The sequence below is a fragment of the Eubalaena glacialis genome, chromosome 11, assembly GCF_028564815.1.
Source record: "Eubalaena glacialis isolate mEubGla1 chromosome 11, mEubGla1.1.hap2.+ XY, whole genome shotgun sequence".
Lineage (NCBI taxonomy): Eukaryota > Metazoa > Chordata > Mammalia > Artiodactyla > Balaenidae > Eubalaena > Eubalaena glacialis.
Genome location: NC_083726.1, coordinates 111143184 through 111155739, shown reverse-complemented (window position 1 = coordinate 111155739; position 12556 = coordinate 111143184).

The following is a 12556-nucleotide window of genomic DNA, read 5'->3' as shown; positions in this document are numbered from 1 at the left end:
GAGGCGTGGAAAGAGAGCAGGTGTTCAGCTCCCAGGCTTACACAGAGACAACCTCCACCAGCCCCACTCGAAGTTTTTAGGAGAGAAACTCTGACCCAGTTGCAGTGGAATATCTACCCATGACCAGTCAGCTGTCAGGTGGGGGGATCAGCACATGTCATAAGGACTCCGCCACCCTCTGACCTGCAGGCCGGGCCCAGGACCGGGAGGGGAGGGATCGTGAGAGCTGGGAGGCACCCGGGAAGCAGCCAGCTGGTCCGCGCTCGCCGCCCACCCGCCCACCGTCCAGCCGGGACGAGCTTGCTCTGACTGCTGGCCACCAGGACCTGGGGAAGCTCTGCAGCAGAGGGAAAACCAAGATGGCCCAGAGCTCTCAGGACCTGGGGGGCTTTGGGAGCAAAGGCCTTCAGGAAGTTTTAGGTTACAAAAAGGCAATAGACAGCCAATAGCAACAATAGCTGTGGGTCCAGAAAGAATCTCCTTGAGCAAAAGAGGATATAGCTGGTATGTTGACCTCTTGGTTCAACTGTGAAATGCAGCCCAAGGGCAACAAATATGAATAGAGACAGCTGGATAGTAAAAGGTTATTACTTCACCTGGTGCCCTTCGAGGACAGAAAGTGCTTTAGAATCCCCACACTCCTGGCACTCTCCTCACAAGGGCCCACCACTCCACATCCCTCATCCCCCAGAGTAGAGTCAAGTGGCGCAAGGGTGGAGCCAAGACCCCCCCTGTATCCCAGCACTCGTTCCAGACCTCTGTTGTTTCCCTACCCCGGGAAGGAGGTTTTAACTAGTGCATTAGGACGCTCCAGGGGTACAGTGAATCTTTATTTCACTGACAGGCTAGGGCATCTTATGAGCTTCTTGGGCACAAGATGGAAAAGTATGAGTGGACTTAAACAGCACAAGTAGGCAGATCCATAGCTGGGTGAATCCCGCCCCCATACAAGGGCAGAGGGCTCCACTGGGGAGCTACAGGGCCCTGCTTTGCCCTACCTTGGTCAATGTTTTTAATGATAACTTGGAATATTATTAAACACTGTTGGTTTCACAAAGCTCTGAGAACTATCCAGTAACTTGGGTAACAAATTATAGTTCAAAGAGATCTCAGGGTCTAGAGTAATGGATTATAACATCCAAAGGATATATCTTAACAGGAATAAATAATCAGTAAATGAGATCAAGCAATCAGTATAATACGTTTAGCAGAGTTCCTGATCCTTACACTTCAAGGAGCTAAGTTAAGCACATGTTTGGCTGGTTGGATAATAGTGTTTATCCCCCATATGTTAAGTCCAGAGGCAACCACAGGTGTTGATTTAGTAGCAAGGCACTGTCAAAAATGGCATCGCGAAATTGAGTCATTTGTTGAGACGTGGATGGGTCTAGAGACTGTCATACAGAGTGAAGTAAGTCAGAAAGAGAAAAACAAATACTGTATATTAACGCATGTATGTGGAACCTAGAAAAATGGTACAGATGAACTGGTTTGCAGGACAGAAGTAGAGAGATGTAGAGAACAAACGTATGGACACCAAGGGGGGAAAACCGCAGTGGGGCGGGGATGGTGGTGTGCTGAATTGGGTGATTGGGATTGACATGTATACACTGATGTGTATAAAACTGATGACTGATTAAAAAAAAAAAAATGGCATCCCTGTGATTCTCTTGGCTTGTCCCCCATGGTCACAAGGTAGCTGCCACAACTCCAAACATCTCTACATTCACAGCAGGAAGTAGGGGAGAAGAGCAAATGCTCCATACAACTACCCTTTCTATCTAAAATGCAAAACTTCTCCCAACAGACTGGAAGCCAACTTCCATTTGTGAATCATTAGCCAAAATCTGACACATGGGTACTCAGAGCTATAAAGGAAGCTGAGAACATGAGTATCTAGTTTTTCCAATCTATAGTGAAAGTGGAAAAGGGGCAAATGAGATGTGAGTGTCTCGCTGGTGTTGGCTTTGGTTTGGTTTTTTGTGACCGTGCCACACGGCTTGCGGGATCTTAGTTCCCCAACCAGGGATTGAACCTGGGCCCTGGCAGTGAAAGCGCCGAGTCCTAACCACTGGACCTCCAGGGAATTCCCAGATGTGTTTTATTCCATCTTACAGCTGGAGAACTTGAGGTTCAGAGAAGTTACATATTTGTCCCAAGATCATCCAGTTAATATACTAGATACAGATTGGAATCCAGGTCTGTACTTTTTTGGTCTTATTGCACATTTTACACAGTGGTACCTCCCAGGATTAATATCGCAGGAGGAAATTTAACAGAAACATATTGGAACCTTTGGATTGGAAGACCTCAATTCCATAAATACAAGGTAGAAAACAATATCATTTGGAAAAAGACATGAAAGTGTAGCTTATCACAAACCTAACAGAAGCCAAATCTGTGAGGTAAGGCTGTCCTGGGCCCCATCCAGAGAGGCAGGTGTCCAGACGGAGGGAGAAAATAAAGCCACGGATGCAGCAGTCAGGCCCCAGAGCAGTATGATGCCCCGGTCTGGGGCCTCCTCAAAAAGGAAGGTGGCCAACTCCAGAGACCTGGAGGGGGCAGACCTAGAACCCTGTCTTCCAAGAAGAGAGTGAGGGACCAGGGGATTCGAACCTGGGCAAGGATGGGGAACCAACAACACAGCAAACTTTGTTTGCAAGTATCTAGAGAACTATAAGGTGGACCAGGGGTATATGTCGTCCCAGGGGCCACAGCGAGAGTTCATGGGTGGAACTCACAGGCAACAGATTTTGGCATAATGCCAAGAAAACTCCCTGAAACCAGGGTTGTCTAATAGAGCAGTGGGCCCTGGGCTATGGGGAGTGGCGGGGGAGCCAGAGAGCCTGGAGATGGGGACTTGAGGAACTCCTACATCCCTTGCATCTTAGAGATCTTATAAAGACGTAGGTCTCCCAGCGAATACTCACGAAACCAGTGCTCTCTATTTTTTTTCACTTGGGGTGCAGGGGTGGGAGCAAGGGTGAGGGGAGGACCTCTGGTAAAGATTAAAGTAACAGGAATGATGAATATTTCCATGGACAACCCCAAAAAATTTCAAAATAATGCTTTATCTCTGAAATCGTTGCGTGTTTTTTCCATATTCAGTGCCATGGTTGGGCTGTTCAAGATGTGAGCAGATAGGGTAGGTGGTCCCCTGAGGAAGAGAACCAGGCATGGTTTTCTTGACATCAGAGAAGCCGTCTTTGGCCTAAGCCATTTTGTGATCTAAGCCTGGCCACAGTGCTTGCCCTCGAACAGGTCTCAGTAATCAATGATCTTAAGGGAACAAAGGAATGCAGGAACACAGGAAAAGCAGTCAAGAAACAATCGTTCAGCCATAAAACAGGGTCCTAGTTCCTCCCCAAGGAGCATAACAGTCTGATACATACCTTTGAACTAAGGCCCCAACACAGGCGGAGATCGGAATGATGATCTTGACCTTTTCTTTTTACTTTTTGGCCGCACCGTGCGTCTTGCGGGATCTCAGTTCCCCAGCCAGGTATTGAACCCGGGACACGGCAGTGAAAGCCCAGAATCCTAACCACTAGGCCACCAGGGAACTCCCAGATGTTGACCTTTTCTGACCCTAGGATTTCAATCAACTAAAGCTGGGACTCCGTCCACCTGTGCCCCAATTCTAGGCTGAATTCTCCTCAACTCAAGCCCCTTCCTGAATATGCATGGACCCTTAGCTTAAATCTTCCCCAATTTTGCTGTTTGGGAAAGGACCCTGCTTTGGGAAAGACCCCCGGTGTTCTCCTTACTTGCTGCAAGTAATAAATCCTTCCTTTTCCCGCTCTTTGGCTTGGTTGAGTCTTTTGGCTCGACACCCACCAAGAAGAGAACCCATTTTTCGGGTAACAAAGATGCAAAGAGCATCCCAACCCTTAAATAACGGGAGTTTGGGGGAGGATATTCAGCATCTCAGCAGCCACACCATGACTTCTGTGTTTCTGTGCTTCTAGTCTGGATTGTACAACAGACCTGACAGAAGCCCGAGACAGTGGCTCATCCCAGCTCTGCATATGGCATCTCTGCTGCTCTCTGATCTCACAATGAAGCTCCCTTAGCAGAAAGGATCTAGGGACTTCCCTGGTGGTCCAGTGGTAAAGAATCCGCCTTCCAATACAGGGGACGCGGGTTCGATCCCTGGTCGGGGAACTAAGATCCCGCATGCTGTGGGGCAACTAAGCCCGTGCGCCATAACTACAGAGCCCACGCGCCCTGGAGCCACAACTAGAGAGAGGCCCACGCGCCACAACAAAGATCATTGCCCACGCTGCAACGAAAGATCCCGCACTCCTCAGCGAAGACCCCGCGTGCCGCAACTAAGACCCGACGCAGCCCCAAAAAACGGATCTAAACGGTAGTTGGCACTATCCAATAAGAAGCATCCTTACTGGCACCTCTTGTCAGGACACTGATCCCTGGTCCCAGGGGTTATGGTGAAGGGAACAGTGTCCACGTTCAGGATGCCCCATGGTCTCCCAAACACAGGAAATCAGGCAAAAAGAACTTCCTTGGACACCTTTCCCGGTTAGAGCCGACTGGCTCAAGGACCACCTGGGACAGCCTCCCTAGATGATCCCGCCCCATAGCACTCACATCCCAAGGGGCTCTTCAATGGAATAAATACTCGGAGTAAATAGGCCTGTTGAGGGATGTGCTCGTTACGTAAGTGTGACCACACTCCGGGAGGGCTGGGATTGTGCGTGTGGGTCTTGGGGAAAGGGAAGTTACAGGGAGGGTCTAAGAACCGTGGAAAGTCAATGGCAGAGTCAGCTGCAGGTTCCTGGGTCCCAAGCCAGGGATCATCGGAGTCTTAGGACTTTATTCCACCAAGCTAAGTTCTCTGCTCTCTGGCTCAGCCCACCCCACCCACAATTTTAATGCTGGCTTGGAGAGGCCTGAGCAGCTAATGTAATCGTTTTCACTCAGGCATTGGCTGGCAGACCCCTGGAGAGCTAATTCAATTTCTTTCCTTTTAAATTGGATTTCCCCAAACCATCTGCTTCCCCTGTGGCGATGCAGGCAGGATCAGATCTTATTCCAGGATAGAATCCCCTCTACTTTGCAATGCCCCACGGAGGCAGAGCTGACCTTTTGGCCAAGTCAGGCAGTGAGGGACCCAGTGCGGGCTGTTCTAACACCCCCTGCAAGGACCCATAGATCTCAGCAGAGTTTGGGCTGTCCAGCTGACCCTCAGTACTGCCCTGGGAGTCAGGGATGCCAGCTAAAAATTGTCGCTCACCATCTGGTTCTACAAGGATGAAGTCGCGAGCCACTGCAGCCGCTGACCTTCAACACATTCTGAAAGGCGTCCAGGGTGGAGATCAGGAATGAGGGTCTCTGTGCTCTGGGAAAAACTGGCAGAATAGGCCTTCAGATAGTTAGATATTTTCAGGAGAAGATCTTATGAGCCCAATTTCTTGCATCTTCTCATATCTAGAAAAGCACAAAAATCATTAACAGAGATATCTGTCCCTCGTGACTAGCAGCAACCTTCTGCCAAAATGTGGGCTTCACTGCATGGATCCCCCTTCACTAAAATCATACATGTACTGACCTGCCCCCTACCTCTTTGGAGCAGTTCCTCAGAGCTACCTGAGAGGCTGTCTCCCAGGCTATAGTCCTCATTTTTCCCTGTGGATGAAAAATGTTGCCTGCTATATCAGTAAACAAAGGATGTTGTGGCCGCCAAGACATCAGCCACTGCAGCGACCCCGACTGTGTAAACAGAGGGGATTCAGGATGGAGAAAAGCAGGCCCTAGATATATACTGGCCCTAGATAGTTAAGGTACATTTCAAAGGGATGGATTTCACTGAACCCAGATTCTTGCATCTTCCCATACATAGGAAAGCACTAAATTCATTAACTTGAGATGTCTGATGGTTTTTCTTTAATTAACAGTAAGTTTTTTTTTTTTTTTTTTTTTGGCTGCACCGCGTGGCATGCGGGATCTTAATTCCCTGATCAGGGATGGAACCCGTGCCCCCTGCAGTGGAAGCACAGAGTTCTAACCACTGGACCGCCAGGGAAGTCCAACAGTAATTTTTGATGTTCCGACTACCTGGGTTTTTTTTTGTAGAAACTCCTGTGTATCTGGCTCCCCCCTTACCTCTTCAGAGCAGTCCCTCAGAGCTACCTGAGAGGCTGTCTTCTGAGCTTAAGTCCTCAGAAAATCCACCAATAAAACATAATTCTCAACTTTTAGGTTGTGCATTTTTTCTTTCAATCGACAGGGAGACACGTGGATTATTCTACATTCTCAACACATGGGGAAATCAAGAGGCAAAGAGGCATGGGACTTCTCTCGTGGCGCAGTGGTTAAGAATCTGCCTGCCAATGCAGGGGACACGGTTCGAGCCCTGGTCCAGGAAGATCCCACATGCCGCGGAGCAACTAAGCCCGTGTGCCACAACTACTGAGCCTGCGCTCTAGAGCCTGTGAGCCACAACTGCTGAGCCCGCGTGCCACAAGTAGTGAAGCCCGCACGCCTAGAGCCCGTGCTCCACAACAAGAGAAGCCACCGCAATGAGAAGCCCGCGCACCACAACGAAGAGTAGCCCCCGCTCGCCTCAACTAGAGAAAGCCCACGGGCAGCAACAAAGACCCAACACAGCCAAAAATAAAATAAATAAATAAGTAAAATTTAAAAAAAGACAAGGCATGGACTTGCCCAGGACCACAAAGCCCAAGCCGGCCTAGAGAAGACCCACAGCCATGGGGGAGGGGCTGTCGGGGAGGAAGACATTTTCCTCTACCCTCCAGGCTCCTCTGGCTGATTTAAGAATTAAATTGATATGAGACAGATTAACAGGAGAAAATCAAACAAAAGTTTCTAACCCGCCTACATGGGAGATGGAAACCTGAGTAAGCCTCACCTTAAACACCACCCTCAGCAGAAGACAAAAGACGATGCGGAGGGCGGCGAGAGCCAGTTAGGGGAGGTAACCAGGAAAAGCCCAGCAAACAAGGGTAAGGTTGTGATGCGGTTTATTTATTTATTTAATTTTCTTTTTGGCTGCGTTGGGTCTTCGCTGCTGCGCGCGGGCTTTCTCTAGTTGCGGCGAGCAGGGGCTACTCTTTGTTGCGGTGCGCGGGCTTCTCATTGCAGTGGCTTCTTTTGTTGTGGAGCACAGGCTCTAGAGCACGGGGGCTTCAGTAGTTGTGGCTCACAGGCTCAGTAATTGTGGCGCACGGGCTTAGTTGCTCTGTGGCATGTGGGATCTTCCCGGACCAGGGCTCGAACCCGTGTCCCCTGCATTGGCAGGCAGATTCTTAACCATTCCGCCACCAGGAAAGCCCCTGTGATTCAGTTTAAAGTCATTGCTTCTCCAATGATGTTTCTACAGTTTCTAGAGATCTGGTCATTCTCTTCCTGGTACAACAAGAAAGACATCTTAGAAATGGAGATTTCCCTTATAAATGTCAGTGTTTCTTACACAAGGGTGACTCCTCCTTGGTTTGCAGAGTTTCTTTCAGGTCTCCTGTTTCTTAGAAAATAACCCGCTTAAAAAAATTAACATGCCAAAGAGACACATTTGGAGGTGACAAATTCTGGTCCCCCACAGGGCAGAGACACTGAAACAGATGTACATTCAAAAGACCTGTCCCTGGCATTCAGCAAACATGGTCCTTGGCCTTGGTTTCTTCATGTGTAAGTTGGAGTTGATAAAACATATCTCTGGGGTAGTTTTGGACATTAAAAGTATTAAAAAGAAATGAGCTATCAAGCTGCAGAAGGACCTGGAGGAACCTTAAATGCATATTATCAAGTGAAAGAAGCCAATCCGAAAAGGCTACCAACTGTGTGATTCCAACTACATGACATTCTGGAAAAGGAAACTGTATCCCACAGGGTTAACAGAAACTGGTGACTAACAGGAATTCTTGAGCTTGTCTTACAGAGCAGCAGGTAAGGGAACAAATTATTTTAAAAAAAAAACAAAAACCCTCTGCTTGTAACCTGCCTTCAATTATCTTTTGACTCCTTAACTATCCCTACAGATAACATCTCTGACCTGTGGGTCGCTATAGTAACGGGGTGGGGGCGTGGCTTAAGCCGTTTTGAAACTTGGCGTCAGCTCTTGTCCAGTTCATAGTTTGGTCCGTGAATGACATTCTGGGCAACTTTTGGTGTAAAGCAAAGGCAGAGAAGAAAGGTCATAGCAATTCAGTTAAGTACAAATCTCTCTCCCCTGGAGAGTAGTATTTTATCAAACCCTGGCTGACATAAGCAAATATTTCATCATTTCCTTCATAAATAACTGGTTGTTATAATCAGTGTAATTTACATCTGCTTTCAATTGTGGTGGGTTGGAAATTGTTAAATAACCAGTATATAACCACGGTCTGGTCAAGAAGACAGAATCCAAAATAGGTAATTCATCAGAGAGAATTTAATATGGGGAATTGGTTAAACAAGTTTTGGAGGACTGAAAAATCAAAAAAAGAATGGAGGGAATGCAGAAATAATAACCACGGGTACATGTGTCTTTTTGAATTATGGTTTTCTCAGGGTATATGCCCAGTAGTGGGATTGCTGGGTCATATGGTTAATTCCATTTTTAGTTTTTTTGTTTCGTTTTTTTAAAATTTTTATTTATTTATTTATTTATTTTTGGCTGTGTTGGGTCTTCGTTTCTGTGCGAGGGCTTTCTCTAGTTGCAGCAAGTGGGGGCCACTCTTCATCGCGGTGTGCGGGCCTCTCACTATCGCGGCCTTTTTCTTGTTGCGGAGCACAGGCTCCAGACACGCAGGCTCAGTAGTTGTGGTGCACGGGCTTAGTTGCTCCACGGCATGTGGGATCTTCCCAGCCCAGGGCTCGAACCCGTGTCCCCTGCATTGGCAGGCAGATTCTCAACCACTGCGCCACCAGGGAAGCCCTATTTTTAGTTTTTTAAGGAACCTCCATACTGTTCTCCATAGTGGCTGTATCAATTTACATTCCCACCAACAGTACGAGGGTTCCCTTTTCTCCACACCCTCTCCAGCATTTATTGTTTGTAGATTTTTTGATGATGGCCATTCTGACCAGTGTGAGGTGATATCTCATTGTAGTTTTGTTCATTGCAGCACTATTTACAATAGGCAGGACATGGAAACAACCCAAATGTCCATCGACAGATGAACGGATAAAGAAGATGTGGTACATATATACAATGGAATATTACTCAGCCGTAAAAAGGAACGAAATTGGGTCATTTGTAGAGACATGAATGGACCTAGAGACTGTCAGAGTGAAGTAAGTCAGAAAGAGAAGAACAAATGCCATATATTAACGCATATATGTGGAATCTAGAAATGGTACAGATGAACCTGTTTGCAAGGTAGAAATAGAGACACAGACGTAGAGAACAAATGTATGGAAACCAAGGGGGAAAGGGGAGGGGTGGGATGAACTGGGAGATTGGGATTGACATATATTCACTATTAATACTATGTATAAAATAGATAACTGATGGGAACATACTGTAGAGCACACAGAACTCTACTTAATGCTCTGTGGTGACCTAAATGGGAAGGAAATCCAAAAAAGGGGATAAAGGTATAAGTACAGCTGATTCACTAACACAACATTGTAAAGCAACTATACCCCAATAAAAAAATAATAATAACCACGGGAAACAGCTACCAACCCTAGGGCTAGGGGAACAGAGAGCAGACGTGGGGTTCCCGGGCCCTAGAAGCTCAGAAGAGGGGCCCTGAGAGCTGGGACAGACTCTGAGGAGGGGCCACGTCCCCGCTGCTGCTGGCACCTCTGCCGGCTGCCAAGAAGCTGATTTTGGGAGTACCACATCCTACACCTCTGATCCTTGGCGTAGGATTCCTGAACCTTCACCGACTGGGAACTCAGAAAAAGCACTTAGGAGAGCAGGGGTGAACCACGCCCCTCCACCAGGGGCAGGTCCCTCAAGGCCCAAAGAAAACGGTCATAACTTTGACTATAATTGGAAGCTGTGGCTATTATCTGAGACTGAACCTTGTCATTCTGCAATGAAGGCTGTTTTGCAACTCGAAGCTGCTGTAGACCTTATCCTAAAAGTCATCAGGGAAGTGTTGGGACTGCACATCACTGCTGGGCCAGGGAGAACTGCCCCATGGAGCACAAGTTAGGAACAAGGCAGAGTCGCTGTGACACTGCAACCCACGAGCCCTGCTAACCTACTAGGTGCAAATATAAGGTGCCCGCCACAGAGTAGACACGCACTGATGGATTTGTTGTTTTGAATCCCAGGGCTCTGACTCCTCCCACGAGGCTACACTGAAGGTAAGGTAACATGAGAATGTTGGAACTTCACCTCCTCGAAGATTACAAAATCCTCAGGCCCAGCTCTGCCAGGAGCAGGGCTGTCTGAAAGCGGCTCTGGGATTCCCTGCTCTGAGCGGGGGAGGGGGGGGGGGCTGCGGGGGGGCTGCCCCACACTCAGCTTCCCACAACTTACAGGGAACAGCCGCGTCCTAGGCCGAGGTCTCCAGGTGCTGGACTGTTCCCAGTGCCCGTCAAGCACCGAAACCCAGGCTGGCTGACCCCAAGCAGCTTGTGGCTCTGTAACCGATCAGGACCCTATGGGGTCTTCCCGGGACAGGCCTCCCCCGTACCCTCTGCTTTAGCTCCTCTCTAAAGGACCTACGTAACAGTATTTGATGAACATTTCCTGAGTTGTTTTGCAGATGTGAAAACCCCCCCACCAAATGGAAGATGTTAGCTACCGGATGACCGTGAGCACGTAGCCCCAGGCCTCCTGGAGCCTAAGGACTGATCATGTTAACGGCTGTGACACCGCCCTGTTACCTCACCATCAGCCAATCAGAGAATTGTGCACAAGCTGATCACAGACCCTGTGACACCCCCTCCCTCACCTGGCTTTTAAAAATGCTCCGCCGAAAACCTTCGGAGAGCTCGGGGCTTCTTAGGGCATGAGCCATCCGTCCCTTTGCATGGCCCTGCAATAAACCTTTCTCGGCGCCAAACTCCGACGTTTTGGTATGTTTGGCCTCATGGTGCGTCAGGCACACGAACTTGCGCTAACATGGTCTTCACTAACAAGGCTGCTTTAGAATTTGCCCTACAAAAAGGGCCAGGGGCTCTTCCCTGAAACATGCCAACTTGGTCTCGCTGACCCTGGGCTTGTCAATATTTCCTGTCCCCGCCCCCCCATAAATAAATAAAGCTCATTCCTTTATCCATGCCATGGGATACTGTGGGATTCATCCCAGAACCCAGTGATTAGCAGTGAGGTCGCAGATATGTTACTGAGTCCAAGCTCACCCTGCTCCCCACATGACAGGCCAGTGAATTGGCAGCTTAAAGTCTCAAAATAACCATCTTATCAGGGTCTGGATGGCAGTTTCTTTTATAGCACAGAGAGAGGGAGGAGATGAGGAAGTAAAGTAAAAAGGTCATAAGTTTTGCAAACATCCCCTGGAATGGCCAGCCTCAGGGAGGGGGTGTGTTAATTTCTTCTTTCTTGCAGCCATCCACAGGGGGACAGGGTCCAGATGTTTCCCTAAACAAAGGCACTTTGGTTTAACATTCAGGCAGAGGGGCAGGGTTCCCCGAGGTAGGCCATTATGTAGAGACAGTATCCTTTTAGTGAACAAAAGCAGCGGAAAGCAACGGTTAAAGTAAAAGAAACAGATCCAACGTGTAGTCAGATTTGGCTCTTCCCTGTTACAGGTAGAGCCCATCTGCATAAGAGTTCCAAACACAAAACAAAGCAAACTGACACATTCAAGGCACTATAATCTGGTCTCTTTCTTTCTACCCAAAGGCACATACCTCTCCACCCCCAATGCAGGCCCTACCCCAATCGGGTCTCCTTCCAATCAGCTCTTTACTGGGCCCAGCACTACCCACTGAAAGACCCTCCCTCTCTTCCTCACTAGGTCCCTCCTTCCTTCTAGGCCGGCTCAGATCCTCTTCACCCGCCACAGTAGCTGTGGCAGAGGACACCCGCTGATAGTCAGAGGTCCTGCTCCCTCCAACAACTGGAGGAAGCAGTTGTTGCTTGAATGGCTGCCCAACTAGTCTCCTGGTAGCCGTGTGTTTAAGAAGCAGGTGTGTTTTCCTCACCAGCTAAGTGGGTAGAACCCCGAGGACCCAGAGGAAGGAAGGAAGGATCTTGGGTGTCTGAAGGAGCACGGGAAAGGCCACCTTGTCAGGATTGACTGCGCAGTGACAGTGACACAGTGAGAAATATTTTGTACAAAAACTGAGACTTCCAGGCTTGTCTGTTACAGCAACTAGCATCACAGATCCAGCTGCCACCGGTTGCTGCTCTGCTTGACCTTGTACAGTCCTTACCGGCAGGGCCATCCGATGCCGTGCGTCACCTTTACTGGTTATGTAAGCAGAGAAAGTAGGGGGTCCCCCGAGAAAGAGAACCAGGCATGGCTTTCATGACAGAAGAGAAGCCATTTTGGGCCTAAGTCATTTGGGGAGCTAAGCCTGGCCACCATGAGTGTCCTTGAACAGGTCTCAGTAATTAACAATCTAGGGTAACAAAAGAATGCAGGGATGCAGCGCTGTTATCAGGCAAGAGAAG